Genomic DNA, 22,692 nt, shown 5'->3' on the forward strand with positions numbered 1-22,692 from the left:
GAATTAAGAGGGTTAGGAAAGGCTTCCTGGAGGCTCTGCTACCAACCAGCCCAGTCCCTGAGGTCATCACCTAGGGCAGGGATGGGCAAATGTTTTAAAGAGGGGGGCAAAGGAAAGGAAATGCTCATCTGTCAATCTGTTTCTAAGGCAACTCTTTCAAAGTTTCATTGTATTGTATCCTACTCATTGTATCTGTCAGATTAGGAATAATGTCCTGAGGCTGGATAGAACATTTCAGGGGGCCACATCTGGCCTGTGGGCTGTAGTTTGCCCATCACTGACCTAGGGGAGAAACCCTATGAAGATGTGACCTGGTACCTCAGCAACCCTGTTCCTGAAGACCCAGAAAAGGTGCTGTCTTGACACCCTCAGTCAGAGTGCTCCCTTAGTGACCTCAGGGTGATTGGTCTAATGAGAGGGAAAGACCCTAAAAGAAAAAGGTCCTCATCTCCTTTGCAGCTGTTCCATGGGGGCCAGGGAAACTGTGGTCCTTTCCAACTTCCTGCCACTACTACCTCCCCTGAGGGGAGGGTCCCTCTTCCCTGTTCTATCTGTGTCCCACAGTAAGTGCTTCACAAATGCTTTCTCAGTCATTTATCTTGAACTGCACACATCATCTCTGCAGAACTTCTTGAAGTAACCAAGTTCAAGGGGAATAAATGTAGAGAATGGCATGATGACACTGTGAGGTAAGACCTTGAATCCTGCTTCTTTAAATGTCAGGGGCCAGAATTAAGAAGGAGGTAGAGGAAATAATTACGTCTAGACATCCCAGGTCTAGCTGCTTCCTGCTTCGGGCACATCATTTCTTGTTCTCGCATTCTCAATTCCCTGGTGAGTGCTGGGGAATGCACAATCTGCTCTTGAGATAAATGGATCATCCTTCTCAAGCCTCAATTCATTTGTCAGGCTGCAGTGGAAATGCCAGTAGTGAATACATTTCTTCACTCCTGTGATTTCACTGAGCCTTCTCCGGGACCCCCACTGAGCTAACTTAAAAAGGAGGAAACCACGCATACTTTTCAAATCTGAAAACAGTTGCCCTGATATAGGAAAAGGAGTCCAACAGCGTCCCTGCATCTCTGCCCACATTCTCTCCACACAAGAAGATGACAGAGACAGCCACAACAAAAAGTGGTTCTATCATTCTTCACATCTCACATCTTAACTAGTCAGGGTTACTTATCCAGGGTCTCTTCTCCATGACCCAGATCTCCTTCAAGTAACTAGCGGGTCCTAGGAATGAAAAACAAGTTGAAATAAGTGTCAGGAAGTAAGATGGAGTGTTTTCTTTCAAAAGGAAATTCTGCAATGCCCCTGTCAGAGTCTCTTCATTATCACCAATAACTCGCGCACACTTTACGAATTCCATAATCCATTTTTGAGTCTTCAAAAATCTGATCACAATTGGGAATCAACAAAAGGGGGAAAGGAGGAAAAGGGCATCTTTTTAGAAGAACTTTGGTTATTTCATTCTGAACTTAAACACAAAATAAAATGAGCATTTCCATGTACAAAATAGAAGAGAAAAAGAGAACCCTATCATGAATGCTTCAATGAGCTTTTTTCCTTCTTTATTTATAATTCTATGGCTACCCTCTATTTCCTTGTCACCCCCCCCCCTCATTTAAACACCACAGATACATACACACACGTGTCAAAACGTCTCATTCTGCACCTTGAATGAATCACAGACAGGCAGTGGGTAGTACACTTCATCAATAAGCTCCCACTAGTGACTCCCCTCCACCTCAGAGAGCAAAGAGAAAATCTTCTGAGTTTCTGAGCCTTTCACAACATGGCCCCTTCTTCCATACTCTCCTACTGTCATGATGGTGGCCAGAAGAGGACATCCACCTTGGGGCCTTTTGCCGGTTTAGCCTGTACCTGATGCTCTGCCTCTCAGCTCAAATCCCACCTTCTGCAAGTGAGAGGCTTTTGCAGATCTCCCTCACTGTGAGGGCGTACCTTCAGATATTGCCTTCCGGTGACAGTCTGGAAGTTACACGTACAATATTATGGCACTGGAATTCTGGTTCCGTGAGAGCAAGGCCCTCTCCTCTTCTCCTCTCACTTCCTCTCCCTCTAGCTCTCTCCTCCCTTTCTTGTCCCCACCCCCATTTTTCATCTGTGACCACTAGCCATATGAGAAGAGCAAAGAGCTGTCCACTGTAGAATTCACCTGCAGATGCCTGCCTAGGCCCATTAACCCCAGAGAATCTTACAATCAGGCATGGACCTCTCACGGCCGTACTTTTTAGATTCTGGGCTTAACACAAAATAAAACAAGCATTTCCATATATAAAGTAAAACAGGAACTGAGGGTTGTACATGCCACTGCAAAACTTCATTCTTCTTAAACTCAAGAGTGGAGCCAGAACTTCTGGGTTAAGATGGCTACAGAGTAGTTGCAGAACTTTTACTCTCCCCACCACTGAACCTCTATCATACCTCAAAAGAACAAAAAAACTAAGTTCAGATGAACAAAGGGATTCCACAATAGGAATCAGCATTGAAGGTATGTGGGATTTGGGCATTTTCATGCTATAAGGGGATGAATTAGCTCCCACCAAAACACGAGCTGATCAACCCTCCCCCACCCCACAGCCAGCGTGCCAGAATTAGAGCGGTGTGGAGAAATCTCTAAGTTCTTGGCAGCTGATTGAGAACACCCCGAGAGCAGCTAGACATGAAACCCCAGGAGGCTGAAGAGTGCGCACCTTGGGTGCAGAGAGGGGAGTGGGGTGGCACACAGTAGAAACTGTGCAGACTCAAAAAGTAGCCTCAGGCAAAAACCGCTCCATAGCTCCATACACAGACAGCCTGCCCTCTTCACTCAGACTTCTGAGGAAAGTAAAAACCAACATAGTGATGGCTAGCAATGCCCAAGAAATACCAACCACCAAAAGGAACAATAGAAAAGCACTAACTGGATAATTTTTATGGAGAAAAAATGAAGAGCACAGAGGAAACAGCAGAGGCGGACAAGCAAGTAAACACATCCAAACCTTGCCCCCCAAAATGAAAATTGGTCACAAGCTCATGAAGAGTTCTAATCTGAGATCATGAGAAAGATAGAAGAGATTGTGCAAGAAAAGTGGGAAATAGTCCAAAAAGAAAATAACAATTTAAAAGGGAGAATTTCACAATTGGAAATTGAGGTCCAGAAATCAAATGAAATGATGAGCAAATTGAAGACCAGAAATGACCAGCTGGAAGCCATGAAGAGTTGGATAGACCAGACCAAAAAGGAAAATCAAAAGATTATAGTCAAAAAAGAGTCTTTAAAGACTAGAATTCGGCAAGTAGAAGCCAATGATCTCACAAGACAGCAAGAAGTAATAAAGCAGTCAAAAGACTGGCAAAATAGAAGGAAACATGATATATCTCACTGACAAGATGACAGACCAAGAAAACAGGTCTAGAAGAGACAATATGAGAATCACTGGTCTTCCTGAAAAATCAGAGACAAATAGGAATCTTGACATCATACTACAAGAAATTAACCAAGAAAACTGCCCTGATACTCATGAACAAGAGAGCAAAAAAGACATTGAAAGAGCCCATAGAACACCCTCTACACCAGTGATTCCCAAAGTGGGCACCACTGCCCCCTAGTGGGCGCTGCAGTGATCCAGGGAGGCAGTGATGGCCACAGGTGTATTTGGGGGCAGTGAATAACTATAAAGGGGTGGTGATAGTATGTGACAGGGGGCGCTAAGTACTATTGTTTCTGGAAAGGGGGCTGTAGGCCAAAAACATTTAGGAACCATTGCTCTACACTAAATGCTCAACAGACAACCCCCTGGAATGTAATAGCCAAATTCAAAAACTTCCAAGCTGAGGAGAAAATATTATAAGAAGCCAGAAAGAGAAAATTCATATATCAAGGAACACCAATCAGGATTACACAGGATGTGGCAGCCTCCACATGAAAAAACCACAAGACTTAGAATATGATATTAAGAAAGGCAAGAGAATTGGGTTACCTACCCATCAAAACTGACTATATACTTCCAGGGGAAAGTATGGGCATTCAACAAAATAGAAGATTTCCAAGTATTTGTAAAGAAAAGACCAGACCTAAGCAGAAAGTCTGATATCCAAACACAAAAATCAAGAAAAAAATTAAAAAGTAAATAAGAAAGAGAGGGGAAAGAGAAAAAAATTTTTTGAAGGTTCTTCTTTAAGGGCTTCAATAAAATCAAGTTACTTATATTCTTATATGGAAAAATGTTATTTGTAACTCTCAAAAATTATATTCACTATTATAGTAATTAGAAGAACTATACATAGGGAAAGGTTGGGTACTAAGTGATATAAAATAATACACACAAAAATGGGGGGCTAGGGAATAGAAGATGGCACAAAGAGAAACCTGGAGGAATAAGAAAAATAGGATAATCTATACCACACAAAGAGGCAAATGGGAAGGGGAGGGGAAGAATACTATTATAAGAAGGAGAGGATGAGAGTGTTAATAGGTAATATTTAGACTTTACTCTTAGTGGAATTAATTCTGAGAGGGAAGAGCAACTAGGTCCTTTGGGGTACCGAATTCTATCTTACCCTACAGGGAAAGTCAGAAAGGAAAAACCAAGGTGGGGGCCAGGGAGTACATAAAGGGAGGGAAAGAGAGGGGGGGGGACAGAAAGGGAAGTAAAATAAGGGTGGGAATTAGGGGGACTGATTAAAAGCAAATCACTGGTTTAAAAGGAAATAGCGAAAGAAGAAAAGGCAGAATTAAGAGAGGATTTCAAAATGTTGTGGAATACAGAGATGACAATACAGAGATGACAAAACTTTGAATGTGAATGGGATGAACTCATAAAACAGAAGCAAATAGCAGAGTGGATTAGAAACCAAAAGCCTACCACATGTTGTCTACAAGAAACACACATGAGGCAGGTAGACACACACATAAAGGTGAAAGGACGGAACAAAATTTTTTGGGCATCAACTGAGAAAAAGAAGGCTGGAATTGAAATCATCATATCTGACAAAGCCAAAGTAAAAATAGATCTGATCAAAAGAGATAGGGAAGGTAATTACATCCTGATAAAAGGCAATATAAACAATGAGGAAATACCACTACTGAACATGTATGCACCAAATGGTATAGCATCCAAATTTCTAAAGGAGAAACTGACAGAGCTTGAGGAGGAAATAGATAGTAAAACTATACTAGAGAGAGACCTTAACCTTCCTCCATCAGATCTAGATAAATCGAACCAAAAAATAAATAAGAGGTAAAAGAGGTGAATGAAATCCTAAGAAAATTATAGTTAATAGATATGTGGAGAAAAATAAATAGGGTCAAAAAGGAATACACTTTCTTTTCAGCAGCACATGGTACATTCTCAAAGATTGACCATGCACTAGGGCAGTGATGGGCAAACTTTTTAAAGAGGGGGACAAAGGAAAGGAAATGCTCATCTGTCAGTCTGTTTCTAAGGCAACTCTTTTGAAGTTTCATTGTATTGTATCCTACTCAATGTATTTGTCAAATTAGGAATAATGTCCACAGCCTGGATTGAACATTTCAGGGAGCCCGCATCTGGCCCGCAGGCCGTAGTTTGCCCATCACTGCACTAGGGCATAGAAACATGGTAAACAAATGCAAAAGAGTAGAAATAACAAATGCAACCTTTTCAGATCAAAATGCAACAAAAATAATAATTAGTGAATGTATATGGATAGGCAAATCAAAAATTAATTGAAATTAAATAATATTCTCCAAAATCAGTTAAAAAACAAATCATAGAAACAATAATTTCATTGAAGAGAATGACAATGATGAGTTATCATACCAAAATCTGTGGGATGCAGCCAAAGCAGTACTCAGAGGGGAAATTAATATATTTCAGTGCATATATTAACAAATTAGGGAGGGCAGAGATCAATGAATTGGGCATGCAAATCAAAAAACTAGAAAGCGAACAAATTAAAAAACTCCAGTTGGAAAATAAATTAGAGATCCAAAAAATTAAAGGAGAAATTAATAAAATCAAAAGTAAAAGAACTATTGGATTAATAAATAAGATTGGAAATTGGTACTTTGAAAAAAACAAATAAAATTGACAAAGTACTGGTCAATCTAATAAAATAAAGGAAAGGAGAAAACCACACAGTACCAAAGATGAAAAGGGAAACCTCACCTCTAGTGAGGAGGAAATTAAGGCAATCATTAAAATCTATTTTGCTCAATTATATGGCAATAAATATAGCAATCTAGGTGATGTGGATGAATATTTACAAAAATATAAATTGCCTAAATTAACAGCAGAAGAAATAGCATACTTGAATAATTCCATATAAGGAAAAGAAATTGGAAGAAGAAGAAAGGAGGAAGGAGGAAGGANAGACACTTCCCAGCTGTGTGACCCTGGGCAAGTCACTTGACCCCCATTGCCTACCCTTACCACTCTTCTGCCTTGGAGCCAATACACAGTATTGACTCCAAGACGGAAGGTAAGGGTTAAAAAAAAACACAACAATATCGTACTGGCGAAGAGACAGAAGGGAGGATCAGTGGAATAGACTTGGGGTAAGTGACCTCAGCAAGACAGTATATGATTAACCCAAAGATCCCAGCTTTGGGGACAAAAATTCACTATTTGACAAAAACTACTGGGAAAATTGGAAAACAGTATGGGAGAGAGAGTCTACTCACACACTATACCAAGATAAATTCCAAATGGGTGAATGACTTGAATATGAAGAAGGAAACTATAAGTATATTAGTGAGCACAGAATAGTATACTTGTCAGATCTTTGGGAAAGGAAAGATTTTAAAACCAAGCAAGAGTTAAAAAAAAAAATTTCAAATCATGTCCACATCAACCCATGTGTTCAAGTAGTTGCTTTTCTTCTGTGTTTCCATTCCTGTAGTTCTTCCTCTGAATGTGGGTAGCGTCTTTACCATAAATCCCTCAGAATTGTCCTGGGTCATTGCACTGCTGCTAGTTACAGAAGTCCATTACATTCGATTTTACCACAGTGTATCCGTCTCTGTGTACAATGTCCTTCTGCATCAATGTTCACTCTGCATCAATTCCTGGAGGTCTTTCCAGTTCACACGGAATTCCTCCAGTTTATTATTCCTTTTAGCACAATAGTATTCCATCACCAGCAGATACCACAATTTGTTCAGCCATTCCCCAATTGATGGGCATACCCTCTTTTTCCAGTTTTTTGCAAAGAGCGCAGCTATAAATATTTCTGTATATGTCTTTTCCCCTGTGATCTCTTTGGGTACAAACCCAGCAATGATACAGCTAGATCAAAGGGTAGACAGCCTTTTAGCGCTCTTTGGGCATAGTTCCAAATTTCCATCCAAAATGGTTGGATCATTTCACAACTCCACCAGCAGTGCATTAATGTCCCAATTTTGCCACATTCCCTCCAACATTCATTACTCTCCCCTAATGTTGTCATTTTAGCCATTCTGTTAGTTAGCCATGATTTAGGAAGTAAACTCTAAACAACCACCCTAATACAACTATCAGTAATACAGAAATGGGTCTTGATCGATGACACATGAAGAAACCAATGAAAATGCATGTCAGCTATGGGGGGGTGGGGGAAGAGTAAGAACATGAATCATGTAACCATGGAAAAAATTTTTCTTAAAAAAAAGATAGTTCTATTTTTTTGTAGCCCCAGAACTCAACACAGTGTCCCCCACATAGTAGATGTTCAACAATCACTTAAAGATTGCTTCATCGATATTGAAATAAACAAATCAGTTACATTTACCCCATTAAAACTACAAATAAGCAAAGAAGTTAATAATTTTTTTCTAAGAAAAAATGGTTTTCTCCATTGCAAAAAAGAAAAAATTACAAGATGAAAAATAAATAATTTTTATTACATTAAATTAAAAAGGTTTTGTACAAATAAATCCAATACAACCATTAGCGGTAGGCCAAAAAAGTTTGGGAATCACTGCTCTAAGTGATCACCCTAGTGCAACTATCAATAATATGGAAATAGGTCTTGATCAATCATACATGTAAAACCCAGTATAATTGCATGCTGGTTCTGGGGGGAGGGGAGTAGGGGAGTGTTTGGGGGAGAGGGAAAGAACATGAATCATGTAACCATGGAAAAATATTCTAAATAAAAAAATTTTTTTAAAGAGTGGAGCCAGTGTGTCATTGCCACACCAGCCTGCTGCCCAGCCCAGCTTTCTTCCTAGTCAAACAGGCCTCTTTCTCCTCCTTTATTCCCCCCTGCCATGGCCATCTCCAACCCCCTCCTTTCCTCTCGGGAAAGCAAGGAAAAAGAGGTTGGAGGGGCAGAAGGGGAGAGCTGACCCTTGTAACAAGAAATCAGAGCTGAGGTGCCTAAAAACTCCTTGCTGCATACCAAGGTTTTGGGGACAAGCCTTTTAAATTTTAAATATCCTCATCCCAAAGGTTCACAGAAATACCAGCCCAGAGAGTAGATGTGGAACAGAAGAGGGGATTGGGGCATATTAGGAAAAGGAAAAACAATAGGCTCCTGAGGTAGAGGGTAGCCCAGTGGCTGACATGTTTGCTTGCACTGCTGTCTTATAGAATCTTAAAGAATGTTACAAGGGCCTAATTAAAGAGCATCAAGTCCAACTGGTGATATGGACAGACAAGGAGACCTAAGGGGGTTGCCCAGAGTCCTATGGGAGCAAGCAGAAGAGGCAGAAATGAAGGCCAGGGTTCTTGTCCTCACTCTATGCTGACAATGCAAGTCAATAATGGTCTTCAAACTCGAGTTGGTGGGCTCTCCACATAGTGCCAGTCATGACTCTGTCTTGGGCTAAAAGGTGGGTGTAAATTTTTTCTTGATAACTTATGATCCCCCAGATAAAGTATCTAGGGATGTTAGCCTTTCCATCTCATATCAGGCCCTCCTGACCTCTCTTCTGGACTCCTGAAGCAGCTCCTAGCTGGCATCCCAGCCTCCATTCTCTCTCCTCCCTTAAAACACCACTCTAACCATATAACTGCCCTACTCAAGAACCTACAATGGCTCCCTATGGCTTTGAAGACAAAAGCATCAAAAGCCCTTAATGATCTATCTCTAGCTGGATTTCTAGACAATTTATCTAACTCACCTTCAGGTCCTCTGTGCTCTAGTTGATCAAGTCTACCTGTTAGATCCTACAACTTGAGTTTGCACAGCCTGCTAGGCACGCCTGGAATGTACTCCCTCCTCCTCCCACCCAGGTTTATTGGACTCTCCTGCTTCCTCTGAGGCTCCGATCAGGGGCTGCCTCCTCTAAGAAGTCTCTCCTGATGCCTTTAGTCATCTGTGTTCTTTCCTCTGTTCAAGTTGTTTTGCATTGACCTCTCCAATTCACCAAAAGAACGTCACCTCCTTGTGGGCAGGAGTTGCTTCTCCCCCCAGCCCAGCAGAAGGCAGTGAAGATGACTGTTGCATTCTAATGAAGATGATCTCACCTAAATACTCAGTTTGGAAGAACCTGGATGCTTCCTGCACTCTAACTCACCTTCCAAAGACAAAACTCTATTATCGGTAAGAGCATTCCAAAATGGGACTCCAGTTTGGTGCCGCTCACCAAAACATGTCAAGATTCTTCTGTTTCAGGAGCACCCAGGTAGCACAGAGGCTTGAGGGCCAGGACTGAAAGTCATTTAAACCCAATTGCCTAGCCCTCACTTCTCTTGAAGGCAAGGGCTTAAAAAAAAAAAAAAAGACTCTTCTGTTTCCAAAAAGATTTGGGGAGGGTGGCACAGGAATGGCAGCTCAACTGTGCTCTTCTCCAGGTCAGCTTCACACTTCCATTGAGTGTACCTTCATGTATGGCAGCACCAGTTCTTCCTGCTCTGATAGACTATCTGGAGACCAACCTCCTGGCCATAGTCCTTTCCACGATGAATGATGAGCTTTGCTGATAAGAGGAATATGGTCTGCCCTCCAAGCTGGCCAAGGGACCTGCCAGAGCATCCCTTCTGCTACCAAAATCCTGGAGAGTTGAGAAGAGGAGGGGAACAAATCTCTACTAAGCCCCTGCTTTATGTCAGGAACTGGGCTAAGCCCAGAAGGAGCAGAAGCAGACATTATGAAGGGATTCAGACTCAGTCTGTAATGGTGAACAGACAAATCCTTCCTGGTTTTCAGTAGACCCAGGAAATCAGGCTCACGCTGCATGCTGGTTTTAAAGGAAACAGCCCTCAACTACTTGGAGGCCACTAGAAATCTTTGTTTCTCTCCTTTACAAAAACCTCCTAATCTGTTCATTCACCTGAACAAAACCTAAAGGGGCCGGTTCACATCCTCCCACAGTATTCCAGCTCTGGGCCAGAGCAATTAGCCTTTAAATACCACCTTCTGCATCCAGTTACTCAACCAGTACACAAATTCATTTCTCCTCCCATTTCGATATTTCCCGAATGCCTCCTGAAATGCTTCTTCCCTCACGTTCTCAAGGCTCCTGGCTCATCTTTGCATGTTCTTCTCATTTCTAAACATTATGGCTCAGCTGCTTCTCTATAGAGAAAACAAAAGGTTGTTTTTTTCTTCTCCCTTTTTCTGATCTGGGAAGTTCTCTTCTTCCAAAAAAACCCCTTGAGGAGCCAGTGGTGGGCAGGGGAGAAGCAATGGTTTAAGAATCAGAAGTCCTGGCTTAGATTCCCCCCTGTGCTTCATCTGTGCCTGGGGGCTTCCTTTAGCTCTCAGAAAATGAGGGGACTAGACCAGACCATCTGGGCTGCCACCTTCTGCAGCTCTAAATTGCTGAACGATAGCCAGCCCATACAGTTATGAATCAAAGGAAATTTTACTATTAGAAGTCACTTCTTCCCCTTTCTTCTTCACCAAAGGTCTCTCTTTGCACCCCTGAGATTTTCTACCTTCAAAACCCACACAAGGTTATCTCCAAATTACTGCCTCCCTACTCTGCAAGACCCACCTCAGGCCAAGCTCACTGTCTTACGGCTAAAACAGAGTCCAAGAAGGCTGAGGCTAAATCCCCAAGTCGTGTGGCAGGTCATTCCAAAGCTGATCTAAGTTTTTTCACACACAATTGCTGAAAGAAATTATGTAGACTAAATGCAGCACAGAATTTAGAATGGAAGTGAAATGGCCAAGGACCAAAGAGGAATCCTATTTTCACACCTTAAGGATTTTAATCAAATGACTTGTAATTGATTTTCTATTCTATTAGTAAAGTCAGAGGTCAAGTTGGGATGGACAGTGTAAAAAGGAAAAGCTAAAATGAAAACGTAAGCGCTTGTCCTGAAAACCATTAGACTGAGGAGACTGTATATAGCAGTGAGGCTCTGACTGACTCTCAAGTCAACAGGGATGAGAGAAAGTCAGGGGCTATCACAGATGCCCAGAGTCCCAAAAACTGAATGGGACAGCATCCTTTCTATAGTTTCCAAGCCATCTGGGTCAGGCAGTGAAGGACCGATTTTTTTTTTTTTAATGGCTTTAACCACCCGTTTTATAAATGGGGAAATGGGGCCTGATGGGGGGCAAATGGCCTAAGAGTTATGCAGCCAGATAATGGCCAAGCTAGGATGAATTGTTAGGCCTCAGACTCTTGGTATCTTGACTGTTGCGCTGGACGCTGCATCATCTCCTGACCTGAGTGGCGTTCTGCAGATGAAGCGTGGAATTACAGTGGGTTTCCTGATAAATAGTAGGGCTGTTAGTCATTGGATGCTAATTCTGTTTGAAAACTTTCCCACCCAAAGGCTGGCCTGAAAGAAGTTCCTCTTGCCCATCTTTCCTTCTGAGTGCTGGTCTGAGGCTGGCTTTCCCTGTAGTGAGGGAGAATGTCTGTCCTTTGGGATCAGTTCCGTGCTGCCTGCAGAAGATTCAATCTTTCCTTCCACAGCACCTTTCTGGGATCCGTATTTTTAGCTCATTGTTTTCAATTTTGGCAGCTTAGAAACTGCAGTATGTAATTTGACCTCCAGCTTCATATTTCTTCTTAAAAGTGAATACAATGTCCTGTTTATAATAATAAAATCACTAGTTGGCAGGTCGACACCAAATGGAAAAAAAGAGAAAGCAATTGGAAAATGTCGAGGCAGCACTTTGAAGGGCCAAGTTTCACATGTGTAATGGTCCAGGGGAGGTCACTGGGCTCCCTGTTTTATTAAGCAAATGGTGAAGAAATAGATATCCACCAGCCTTTCCAGGTCAGACTATAGAAACCATCTCCACTCCACACTAAGGTTTCTGGCTCTCCAGAAAAGTGACGTGATCCAACTTTCCACAGAAATGCTAACAATAGGAGACGGGCAGAAGGCAGCCTTGCTTCAGGAAACTGGGGTTCTTTCCTACCCCCACGATTTAGGCTTTCTTAGGCCATTGGGATCTGATTTTCCTGGCTTTAACTGCCCATCCCAACTTAGCCATAAAAAAAGGCAGAAAGATAGGAATAAAATTTAGAGCTGTTTGGACCATGTTTCAAAAATCACTGGGGTTTCTTGGGTTCTTTATGAAGCCCCCTTAAATGGTTTCCTTGGCCACTGCCCCTTTTTGGCTTGCCCAAAGTTTGGGCCACTGGTGCCACTTTTATTTCCCTCTGAGGCTCTGCTGTAGACTCAGAGAAACTGTGGAAGCAAGGGAGCCAGCAGAAGGCCAGAGTTGAGGGGGCCAGAAAAATGGCGCTCACGCGAGGAGCCTCAGAACCGCTGGAGAATGCCCTGGAGATTTCACACCAAGATCAGTACTTGGAAATTGCTAACCAACCATTTTTCTCTTCAAAATAAACACCTTTTTTCTTCTCAACTTCAGTTTGCAAAATATTGCCCCAATTCCACTGGACAAAAAATCTGGAATTTTACTGACATAATTGGATTATGAGGTTTAAAGATTGATGGAACTTTTCTGTTCCAAATATAATTGTTCAAATACCAAACCCAAAGGAGCGGCAGTAAAGAGCTGCTCTTACCTAACCGGAGCCAGAGTCATCGTCCAGGGCTTCCAGGGGACGTAACCCAGGGGAAAGTGTCAGAAGGTGACTGGGAAAGACAGGAATCCTGAATTCCCATACCAGCTCTCCGGCAGTTGGCATCCCCCCCGGGGCTACCCACGGGCCAGCTTTGTCAAAGGGAGATGTTGATTCTTTAGAAGCCCTAGTTCAATGGGCACAAATGGACACTCCCTTTCTTCCTCTTAGCAGAGTCCATTTCCCAGGACACCAAGAATAGAACAATATCTGACTTGGTCCCCTCTATGTTGCTTGACTGAAGCTGTGGCTTAAGAAGAAATAATGAACAAAACAAATTAATGTAGAGTTAGAGAATTAGAAAAGCTTGTGATAATATAAACAGTAATTATTTCTCAATAGCATGGGGGAAAGGAGGTGAGAAAGCCACAAGACACAAAGTAACATCCAAAAATTCGAAAATTGGTTCCATTTAATACTAGGCAAGAGGCAGGAAGCTGGCTCAGGGCATAGGGCACAGGGCCTGGTAGTTAGGAAGACCCGAGTTCAAATCTAGCCTCAAATACTCACTAGCTTCATGATCCTAGGCAAGTCACTTAACCTCAATTTGCCTTAATCCACTGGAGAAAAAAAATGGCCACTCTGGTATCTTTGCCAAGAAACTCCACATAGGGTTCACAAAGACTCAGACATAACTGAACCAATGAAGAGACAGTCTAGTGACAGTCATCAGACAAATGCTCAGTCACAAGCATTCATTTGAACAGCCCCTAGTTGAGTGTTTCGTTTTGGTCCCTGCAACTTGTTAAGGATGTTTGTAGAAGGCACTTCAGGCATCGAGTAGGTGATGGAACTAGAAGATGATCTCCGAGGTCCCTTCCAACCCCGAGATTCTAAAACTCTAAGGCTAAAACCCAAACTTTTATATTCTGGGGGATGTGGGGTAGAGTGTGGGGAGAAGGGCAGTAAATATTTTTTTAACCTTTACCGTCTATCTTAGAATCAATACTATGTATCAGCAGCAAGGCCAGGCTTTAGCGGTTGCCCATAGTCACTTAGCTAGGAAGTTTGAACCCTGGACATCCTGTCTCCAGGCCTGGCTCTCTATTTACTGAGCCACCTGGCTGCCTCACAGGAAATCATTCCATGAGATAACTACATGTCAGTGGCTATGACATCTGTGTGGCTGGACAATTCACAGGCACAGGGTGGGCCCCTCCACGGGGGAGCGTCATTTGCCATCAAGCAGATGCCTAAGTCAAAGCTAAGGAGAATCGGTGGCCAGAGGAAGGAAACCATACCGAGGCCTGTCCCACAAGGAGGAGAGGGAGGCTTCCCAGGAGGAACTAAAGGTACCAGGCAAACACAAGTGGCCAAGAAGATACACTTTTAATCTACCCAAGGCAGCTTTTGTCCAGATTTTAGAAGTAAAAGGAAGTTCACCCCATTCACAAGCAAGCCTCCCCAGAGCTGCAAAGATGAGGAAGCAGTCAGGGGAGGGGAAAGAAAAAAATGGGATTTGCTTTATCCCCACTTGGAGCTACTTTATAATCTCCCCTTAGTGAAGGACTAGAATTAGACTGTCTTTGGATAATTACACATTCCACCCAAATCCACTTTCAAATAAACAATTAACAACTTAAAGAGACTATTACACCCAAATGCAGACAGCCTTCTAATACTCATGTCCCTATAAAACCTCAGAATAAGAGCCCCTGAGCCACATGGCACAAGGCAGGCCCCGTGCCCACCCCATACTCATCTGCAGTGCCAGGCCACGTTTAGGCCCACCACAGTCTTAAGGGGTCTGACTCTTCATGAGCACCCACCCCTCAGTGAGCCCAAGAAAAGGGATTCCTATCAGGAACAGAGAACAACTGTCCACGTCATCCCCACAGAAGGCTCAGACCGGGGCTCTTCTCCAAACCTTTCCTCATCTCCCACCGGAGAGTAATTCCTGCACACTCCAATATTCCTAGAGTTCCTCTTTGTCACAATCACCCTTCCTGGTAAACTTCTCCATGTACAATCTGCATGCCCTTGCTTCCATTTTTCCCTCTGCACCTCTCCCAAGCCTGAGGAAGGTGCCTTGTCTGTGCTGAGGTATTAAAGATGCAGGATCCATGCTGTGGCACCTCATTAGAAGGTAGCCAGGGGCACAGCAAGTGGCCCAGTAGAGAGAGACAGGAGGTCCCAGATTCAAATCTGGTCTCAGACACTTCGTAGCTGTGTGACCATGGATAAGTCACTTGACCCCACTGCCTAGCCCTTACTGTTCTTCTGCTCTAGAACCAATAACAGACAGTACTGATTCTGAGACGGGAAGGTCAGGGCTTAAAAAGGAAAAAATGGTAGCCAGCTCACTTGAGTGTCTACACCTTTTTGAGGCTAGAGAGAGAGCCTGGGCAGTGGTTGGCATAAGCCCTGGACCAAAGTCGAGGGCCCAGCTGGGAATTCTGCTCAGTCACTCCCAATTCCCCAGACTCTGGCCACATTGCTGGCCTCTAAGCCTCAGGGGCCTGAGGCTCCTTTCTCTGAGGTCATTTCTACCAGTGACTTTTCCCTGGCTCCTCATCTGGCTCTAGAGTGCTCTGCTACTAAGTGTCTTGCCATTCATTGCCTCTAGTTGAATCACAACTTTGCCTCCTCAGGCTTCAAAGATGCTTTAGCAGCACTGGAAGAGAGGAGAGTTTGGACACTGCATTCACCCATCCTGAATTTATCTTGGTGTAGGGTGTGAGATATTGATCTAAACTCAATCTCTCCCATACTGTTTTCCAATTTTCCCAGCAGTTTTTGTCAAATAGTGGGTTTTTTGTCCCAAAAGTTGGGATCTTTGGGTTTATCATACATTGTCTTGCTGAGGTAAATTTACCCCAAGTCTATTCCACTGACCCTTCCTTCTGTCTCTTAATCAGTACCATATTGTTTTGATGACCACTGCTTTAAGTACAGTTTAAGCTGGTACTGCTAGGCCCCTCTCCTTCACATTTTTTTCATTATTTCCCTTGATATTTTTGATCATCTTTTGTTCTTCCAAATGAACTTTTTTATAGTTTTTTCTAAGTCAGTAAAAAGTTTCCTGATAGTTTGATAGGTATGGCACTGAATAAGTAAATTAATTTGGGTAGGATTGTCATTTTTATTATGTTAGCTCTACCCATGAGCAATTAATGTTTTTCCAATTATTTAGATCTAGTTTTAATTGTGTGGAAAGTGTTTTGTAGTTGTGTTCATATAATTCCTGTGTTTGTCTTAGCAAATAGATTCCTAAGTATTTTATTATTATTCCCATTTTAAAGATGAGAACCCAGAGTCACACAGCTAGGAAGTGTCTGAGGCCTGACTTGAAGCCCAGCACCCTGTCCCCTACCCTGCCACCCCTTGGTAGTGAAGATCCAATATCCGCTGGTTCTTATAGTCTGTTGACTACAAAAGAGCTAAACCTTGCTTTTCAGGGTTTCCTCCAACAAAGTATTTCTCATGAACACTTTAAATCACCCACGATTCCTCAAGGTTTCCTCATTCAATGGCCCAAATGATAATTAACATCACATGGGGTACAAACAGGGAAGTAGGTGCTACGGGGTTTATTGTCCCCCTTTACAGATGAAGAAACTGAGGCTCTGAGAAGTTCAGTGGTTGACTCCATGGTCCTGTGGCTCAGAATCAGCCTCTGCCTCAGTTTTCCCATGGCCTCAGCATCAATAACTCTTAGCTTCCAAAGGCCAATCAAATGACAAATGAAAAGAGGAAGGACTGCCCAACAAGAAGATGGATACTGCTTGGGAGATTTCACAAGCAAGGAAAGAGGAAGAGGCCTTTCTTAAGGGCTAAGCCTTGCTCCAACAGACATCTCCATCAAAGTGGGTCAGCCAGACCTTCGGGGGGTGAGATCCTTTAAGTCACAGAGCCTGGGCCCAGTGGATTCTTTACTTCTGAGAGGAGTTGTTAGGCATCCTGGTCTAAAGGTCAAGTTAATTTCTACATGCCCCATAACTATTAACACTCAGTGTTACCCCATGTAGGCACTAAGTTCCTTTGAAGGCAAGAATTGCCACCTCTTCTGTTGGTGGCCCATGCCTAGCACAGCATCTGGCATGAATGATCACTGCTCAATGACTACTTGCCCACTGACTGGCTTAGACACCTACATCGAGTTTAACCATGAAAACTAAAGTGGTTCTGTGAGCACAAGGTTTTTTGCACAGAGCTGAGGATGAAGAAGGCCTAGGAGTCATCAGCCTCTTATTTTATACCAGGCCTTCTCCCAAGAAACACAAACTTCTTCAGAAGGTTTCTCTTCTCTAGTCTTCCTCATTTCTGACTGAATCTATAGTTCTCTCAACAAGAAGGGAAATGCTCCCAGCTCCACTTATTCTTTGGCCTTTGCCACCTCCACCATCACCACCACCCTCCTGCCCCTGCTGCCATCAGCAAATCACAACCTACATAGACCTCCCCTAACTGCCTTCTCATCTGACTGGTAAACCTCACTTGATGTGTGCAGGCCAAGCTCACTTCTCTCCCAAATCCATTACTCTCTCTGGACTTTTCCACCTCCTCCTTAGCAGTCATGGTGTCTTCTCCACTATGACTCCTTCTGACAACCTGTGATAAATCGTTCCCCCTCTTAAACTGAAAATTCCTTAAGGATAGGTCTCTGTCTCTCTGTCCTACCCTTCACCTCCCCACCTCCTCTCCCCACTTTCCAGATGTGGAAATGAAGCAAATAGTTAAGAATGTAGGTCCTGCTGTCCAGGGGTAGTCCATTGTTCTCCTTCTCTCCAAGTGTGGGGATACAACATGTCCTAAGGCCAGGGATTTAGCCTATTGTCTATAGTCCCTTTTCCTATTCTGTTATGGCTTTATCGTATGCCCACTTAGGGCCTTGGGAATGAAAGCTGGAAGCTTTCTTTTACAGATGAGGAAATAGGCCAAAGTGAAGGGAGCTGCCCAAGGTCAGGCAAGTCACAAAAGGTAGAGCAGGATTTGAAATCTACAGCTCTTGCCCATACATGAGCGTTTCCTGTGTTCTTCTGTAACACTTCTTGGCCTAATGAATGCCTTCTGGGTAAAAGGGGGCAGGCAGGCAGGACTTCCGTTTACTTGTCCTTAAGCTACCCCACACAAAAAGAGGTACCTTCCCTCAGGTCATAAAGATCCCCTTGCCTTGTGAGTTACTTTCTATTAGACTATAAGAGAAAGTCTGTTGGTTGGTTGGTTTTTAAAAAGTTTTCAGGACATTTGCAGAGTAATGATGTTTGGAGATTTTTCCCCCTTGTTTTTTTTTTTTCTTTTGGACAAGGCTTTTAGAAGAACTTAACCTGCCCCATGAAAACATCTCAGACTGTCAATAGTCCAAGGATTGTTCTTGCTGACAGTTTCGGCAACGCTCCCTTCAATGAATCACTGGAGGAGTTTGTTTCCAAGACAATTGTGTAACACCCATCAAGTAATTTCTTCATTCTTGCTTAGGAAAATCAAAGCAGCAGATTAGATTATCATAGGGTAGGAGCAGAGGGACTCTAAGACTCCAAATGGCAGCGCCTGCATCTGGTGAGCAATTATGGGTCATTTCTAGCACTCTTACATAGATTTAACCTATTCCAACACGAAGGACAGTTTCTGGACATCAAAACAAAGAAATCAAAACTCAAATATTTAAAATGCATGATGTAGAAATCAAGCAATGAATAAACAAACATTTATTAAGCACTTATTATGTTCCAGGTGTAAAAGAGAATCCTTTGAGTTCACATTTGTGAAAAGGGAATTCTTTCTCTTTGCTTAGTTAATACTTTGGTTGGCAATCTTGAACTAGGTGGAGGAGCTCACAAACCACTTATTGAGTTCACACCTTACTTGATGTTAGGTGAGAACAAGCCAGAAACTTAAGAGTTCACACACTCAGAAAGGTGTGAACTCAGACAATTTGGAAACTGTGATTGGCCCCCCATGTAAAGGGGCAGGGACAGGAAACCACCATAAAAGACATGAAAATCCCTGAGCAGAGTAGGCTGGTAAAGGAATCTGGTGAAGGAGGCTAGTAGAGAGTGAACTCCAAGAAGAGAGTCACTCCAAGAAGGATGGCTCAAAGGAGAAAGTAGGTCTCAGGAATCACCTTCAGCTCCAGTTATTGTCTTGGGTGAGTGGATAGATTCCTGTCTTCTGGAGATAGTTTAATTCTGATTGAAGGTTAACAAGTCCTGGCTGAGCCAAGCACTGGAACAATATTTAGTTGGATAGGTTAATGTCTTTTCTACCCTTTTGTATTTCACTTTTCCCACCTCTTTTATAAATAAAAGATGTATAATTTTCATATATTTAGCCAAACTATTAATTTCAACACTTACACAGGTGCCATGCTAAGTACTGGGGATACCAAAAACAAAAGCAAAAAGAGACAGCAAATAAACAAGCAGGTACAGAAGAGCCACAGACAGGACAAAGAGGAGAAACTGAACAGAGGGTAGGCAGGCACTGCACTGGAATTCTGGAATGCTGGAGAAGGCTTCCTATAAAAAGTGGGTTTTAGGTGGGACTTCAAGGAAGTCAGGGGGCTCAGTAGTCAGAAAGGAAAAAAAAGAATGTTCCAGACACGGGGAACAAAGCTGATTACTGAGAGGTGAAGTTTCTTGTTCAATGAACACCAGGAGCCAATATCCCCAGATCAAGAGTATCTCAGGGACTAGGGTGGAAGAGTGGCTGGGTAAGAGGAGCAGGCTGTGAAGGACTTTGAAACAGGAAAAAATCAGAAGACAACAGTGGACCTACCCATTTTCTGTATGAGAAGAACAGGAAAGGAGAAAGTAAAGATGATGAGAGGTTCAAGGTCCCAGAATGTCTAGGAAAAGGCAAGTAAGGGTGCCTGAAGGAAGAAGCAGGATTGGGCCCAGAGTCCTCTCTAAAGCACCATCACCAACACGGATGCTTAGGAGCCAAGATATGATCTCTTGTTTAAACCTGCAGGGAGATCTGGCAAAGCTCACTTGGAATCCAACATTGGGGTCAGGCCCTCGGGCCTCTGTACTGAGTTGAAGACAGCACCCCTGGCACTGGAACCTACTCCCTTCCCCACCTTAAGAATGAAGACTGGAGGGGCTGCTGTTTCCTTTATCCCTCAGGTGCCCATTTCCTTGCTTACCTCATCAGAGTTAATGAGATTGGAGAATCTGATAGCATGGCCACAGGGTGAGTGTTTCCTCCCACATGCTCTAGTTCTTTGCCTACTGCACCTGGAGAACATAATCTCTGTATTCTTACATTAAGGTTTTATCAGACAGATCCACTCCCTCCTGGAGATGATTCCCAGGCTAGCAGAAGCCAATGCACTCAGAGGTAAATAGGGCAATTGAATCAGGATGTCAGCCCAGATTCACACCTGTAATTTAGACTTTTCAAACCGGCTCAATTAATTTGGGGCAACAATGAGGACAAGGGAAGAAAAGAGAAGGCAGCCTGAGCAAGGCAATGAAGAGAGCTATGCCAGGATGGCCATATTGCAAAGGATGAAGGCTTTCCTTCCTTCCTTGACCTCCCTAGGCCATCACAACCTTCCTCAGACATCACAAAATCCTAGACTTTGTATCTTCTAAGAACTATGATACATAGTATTACTGAGAATCTGACTGAATGTCTGACTGGCTTTCCTGTCCAGTCTCCACATTATCATTCCCATTCCCAGAATTCTTTCCTTCCTTCCTTCCTTCCTTCCCTCTCTTAGAAACCCTTCTGTCTAATAAAACTTGCCTAAAGTACCACCAGATTCAACATGAAACCTCTCCTGATTCCACAGCTGCTCATGATCTTCTCCTAGAACTACCCTGTATATATCATTTCTATTTCCTTCTCTATGTTCATGTTGTTTCCTCCAAGCAGGCTGGAAACTCCTTGAGGGCAGGGCCTGCCTTACTTTTGTAACTGCACCTCCAAGTGCCTCACTTCTGTGGGAACAAAGAATCTGAAATAAAATGGCTGTCCAAGGACTATAGAATTGCCAAAAAAAAAGGGGGGGGGTCAAATGTGAAATACAATAGAGCATGAATATGGGGTAAGAAATGAGGAATTCTGAGAAACATGGGACATCTGTCTGATCTGAAGCAGAATGAAGTGAGTGTTCATTAGACACCAGGAAGTAACATAACTGAATGGCAAAAGGAAACCAAAACCATGAGCAATTGCAATAACCAAACTTGGTGCCTTGCGAAGAGGCAAAGAGCTGCGGGCAGGGGGTGTTGCACATATTACCATTCTATTCCCAAACTAGGCTGTTAGGTTTTATTCATTGTGTTTCTTTGTTACAAGGGGAGAGAAAGAGCTTTGAAATAAAAATAAAAAGCATCATTTGAAAGAAAGAAGAAATGACTGGTTCTCTCTATTCTGAGTCATTCACTTTCAGCTTCTACCAAGGACTGCATCCTCAAGAAAGAGTGGGAAGAGAGACTAGCACCTAGCTGTCAGGAGATCTGAATCTTAGTCCTGGCTTTACTACTTAGTAACTGTGTGATTTGGGGCAAGTTCCTTCACCTGTGATAAAATGAGATCATCATGCCCACGGTGTCCTACCTCCCCAAATGACTTTAAAGGTGAAAGAAGATGGCATCAGGAAGAGGGCTCTTCTGGATGGCTGGTAAGGAATTATGCCCATGAAAACTATTCTTCATCTTCCTTCTCACATACTGCCACAGATGCCCAGCTATAGCAATGGGGATAAGCAGGTTCTGCCAAGCTAGAGAGGCTTCAAACACAGGCCCACCTCCATTCAGAGAGTCCAGTACAAGCCAAGTGTCTCCAAGACAATTTTCAAAGGGGGAGGGAGGAGAGAGAATAGCAATACATTCAGCTACCTCCCAGGGCAGCCCATGCTGGTAGGGGCAGGTGTGTCTAACCTTGTGAGCTTATGGATCTTCTGAAGGAGTTCTTTTCCCTAATAAGCCATAGAGGCCAATAAGCAGGATAATTCCTAAGAGGCAGAGAGTATGAGTACAGAGCAGGAGAAAGCTGCAGTGTTCCCACAAACAAGGTACAATAATGGGCATCAAGAGTGTTCCATCAACTATGCACAAAGGGTTTAAAAGACTGCCTGCCCAGCCATGCCACTGCTGGGTTTGTACCCCAAAGAGATCACAGGGGAAAAGACATGTACAAAAATATTTATAGCCGCACTCCTTGTGGTGGCAAAAAACTGGAAAATGAGGCATCCCTCAATTGGGGAATGACTGAACAAATTGTGGTATCTGTTGGTGATGGAATACTATTGTGCTCAAAGGAATAATGAACTGGAGGAATTCCATGTGAACTGGAACGACCTCCAGGAAGTGATGCAGAGTGAAAGGAGCAGAACCAGGAGAATGTTGTACGCAGAGACTGATACATTGTAGCACAACTGAATGTATTGGACTTCTGTACTAGCAGCAATGTAATGACCCAGAACAATTCTGAGGGACTTATGAGAAAGATGCTATTCATATCCAGAGAAAGAACTGTGGGAGCAGAAACACAGAAGAAAAACAACTGCTTGATCACATGGTTCGATGGGGATATGATTGGGGACGTAGACTCTGAACAATCCCCCTAGTGCAAATATCAATAATATGGAAATAGGTCTTGATCAATGGCACATGTAAAATCCAGTGGAATTGTGGGTTGGCTATGAGAGGGGGGTGGAAGGAGGGGAGGGAAAAAGAACATGAATCATGTAACTATGGAAGAATTTTCTTAATTAATCAATTAAATAAAAATTTTTTTAAAGTGTTCTATCAGGTGAAGAAGGGAAGTTTCTA

At 43.0% G+C, this 22,692-nt stretch overlaps 1 protein-coding gene across 2 annotated transcripts in view; it reads right to left on the bottom strand.

Annotated features, from left to right (window-relative positions):
• The window catches only part of DIS3L2 (DIS3 like 3'-5' exoribonuclease 2), a 334,902-nt gene that overhangs the window by 174,257 nt on the left and 137,953 nt on the right, over positions 1-22,692 (bottom strand). The window lies entirely within an intron of this gene.

The sequence above is a fragment of the Gracilinanus agilis genome, chromosome 4 (genome assembly GCF_016433145.1).
Source record: "Gracilinanus agilis isolate LMUSP501 chromosome 4, AgileGrace, whole genome shotgun sequence".
Taxonomy (NCBI): Eukaryota; Metazoa; Chordata; class Mammalia; order Didelphimorphia; family Didelphidae; genus Gracilinanus; species Gracilinanus agilis.